The 2,807-nt window shown below is 40.5% G+C and overlaps 1 protein-coding gene across 1 annotated transcript in view; it reads right to left on the bottom strand.

The window, feature by feature from the left end:
• Positions 1-2,807, bottom strand: part of GCH1 (GTP cyclohydrolase 1) — a 50,805-nt gene that overhangs the window by 20,948 nt on the left and 27,050 nt on the right. The gene's annotated exons all lie outside the window — the stretch shown is intronic.

The following is a 2,807-nucleotide window of genomic DNA, read 5'->3' on the forward strand; positions in this document are numbered from 1 at the left end:
TGGTATACCCTATGATCCTGCAATTTCACTCCTAGGTACATTTCTAATAGAAATGCATGCATATGGTCAGGCACGGTGGGTCATGCCTGTAATCTCAGTACTTTGGGAGACTGAGGCAGGTGGATCATGAGGTCAGGAGTTTAAGACCAGCCTGACCAAGATGGTGAAACCTTGTCTTTACTAAAAATACAAAAAAATTAGCAGGGTGCAGTGGCGAGCACCTGTAATCCCAGCTACTCAGGAGGCTGAGGCAGGAGAATCACTTGAACCTGGGAAGCAAAAGTTGCAGTGAGCCGAGATCACGCCACTGTACTCTAGCCTGAGTGAAAGAGCAAGACTCCATCTCCAAAAAAGAAAAAAAAGAAAAGAAAAGAAAGAAAGAAGGGAAGAAATGCATATGTACACCAACAAAGTATTGATAGCACTATTGTTTGTAATAGCAAAAAACAAAAACAAAAACAAAAAAAGAGGCAACAAAGAAACAATACAAATGTCCATCAAGAGCAGAACAGATAAATTGTGGTATGTCTGTACAATGGAATAATATATAACAATGAAAATAAACTACAATGACAGGCAATGACATCAATGAATCTAACAATGTAGAACAAGAGGGGCCAGACACAAAGAGTACATATTGTAGAATCTTTCCACTTATATATAGTTGAAAAAGCAGCAAAATGAATCCATAAGTTTACAAATTGATAAACTGGTATGCAGAATGAATTAGGGATTAAGAAGAGAAGAGAAATAAGGTGAGCTGCCAGGATGCAGGATGCTAATCATATTCTACTTGTGGGGTTGTTTTTTTTTTTTTTCCCATTTATTTATTTTATTGCATTTTAGGTTTTGGGGTACATGTGAAGAACATGCAAAATTGTTGCATAGGAACACACGTGGCAGTGTGATTTGCTGCCTTCCTCCCCATCACCTACATCTGGCATTTCTCCCCTTGCTATCTCTCCCCAGCTTCCCACCCCCCACCCTCCCTCCCCTATTTCCCCCCAACTGACCCCAGTGTGTAGTGCTCCCCTCCCTGTGCCCATGTGTTCTCATTGTTCAACACCCGCCTATGAGTGAGAACATGCGGTGTTTGATCTTCTGCTCTTCTGTCAGTTTGCTGAGAATGATGGTTTCCAGGTTCATCCACGTCCCTACAAAGGACCCAAACTCATCGTTTTTGATGGCTGCATAATATTCCATGGTGTATATGTGCCACATTTTCCCTATCCAGTCTATCGTTGATGGGCATTTGGGTTGGTTCCAGGTCTTTGCTATTGTAAACAGTGCTGCAATGAACATTCGTGTGCACGTTTGTGTGCATGTTTTTTGTTTTTTTTTGACAGGGTGTAGCAGTCTGGCTCTGTTGCCCAGGCTGGAATGTAATGGCACAATCTCAGCTCACTGCAACCTCTGCCTCTTGGACCCAAGCCATTCTCCCACCTCAGCCTCCCGAGTAGCTGGCAGTAGAGGCATGCATCACCATGCCCAGATAATTTTCATAGAGATGGGGAGCTCTCCATGTTGCCCAGGCTGATCTCAAACTCTTGGGCTCAAGCAATCTGCCTGCCTCAGCCTTCCAAAGTGCTGGGATTATAGGCATGAGCCACCGTGCCAGCCTATTCTAGTTCTTGATCTCTGAAGTGGTAAGGAACACCCGTAAGTTTTGTGCATTTTCTGTCTATATTTCCATAAAAAAGTGAAAAGATACAATAACAAAGAAAAAAATGAAGCAAATGTTAACACTTTAGTTGATGGGTATATAAGTATTCATAACACTACTTCTTATAAGTCTTCTGCTTAAAGATTATTAATAAAGAGTCATTATGATGTGGGCGGTGGAACAAGACAACTCTTTGGTCTAAACCCACATGTTCTCAAATGTATGTTAAATAGTTATTCCTAGGTAACATCTAATAACTAACTCAGATTTAAATTCCTCCAATTGACTCAAATATTTTTGGTTTGTTAAAACAGGAATCCAACAGAGTCACACATTTGTATTTACATTGCATTTGGTTACATCTTTTAAGTCTCTTTTGTTCTAAAATAGTGCTCCTACCTATAACATTCTCCAGTGAAAAGACAATAAGCCAGCTGTTCAGCAGAGTGTTCCACCTTCTGGATTTGTTCCATTCAATCTCTGGATTTCCTATAAATTAGATTAGATCTAAAACTCTATAAGACTAGGGCTAAACAATTCTGACAAAAGAAATTCACAGAGGTGCTGAAGAATCTAATGCATTACATTCACTTTTCCTAATGTAGAAAAGGACGGAAACAAATCCACAAACACCATAACCCCTGTCACAAGAAATTCTTCAATTATTATTGCTCATGACATGCCAAACATACATATGTATCTGAAACATTATTCAAGTTAAAATAAAGGGCATCTCTAGGTTGGGATGCTAATATTAAATAAATAAAGGGTAAAGGTTTTCAGAGCCTGCAGTAGAAAAAAAAAAAAAAAAAAAAAAAAAAGAGAGAGAGAAAAAGAAAGAAAGATGCGGCTGGGTGTGGTAACTCAGGCCTATAATCCCAGCACTTTGGGAGGCCAAGGTGGGAGGATCACGAGGTCAGGAAATCAAGACCATCCTGGCCAACATGGTGAAACCCTGTCTCTACTAAAAACACAAAAATTAGCTGCGCATGGTGGCGAACACCTATATTCCCAGCTACTTGGGAGGCTGAGGCAGGAGAATCACTTGAACCTGGGAGGCAGAGGTTGCCGTGAGCCAAGATCGTACCACTGTGCATCAGCCTGGTGATAGAGTGAGACTCCATCTCAAAAAAAAAAAAAAAAA

Source organism: Sapajus apella, unplaced genomic scaffold, assembly GCF_009761245.1.
Source record: "Sapajus apella isolate SASKATOON/1434 unplaced genomic scaffold, GSC_monkey_1.0 scaffold74, whole genome shotgun sequence".
In the NCBI taxonomy this organism is placed as follows: domain Eukaryota; kingdom Metazoa; phylum Chordata; class Mammalia; order Primates; family Cebidae; genus Sapajus; species Sapajus apella.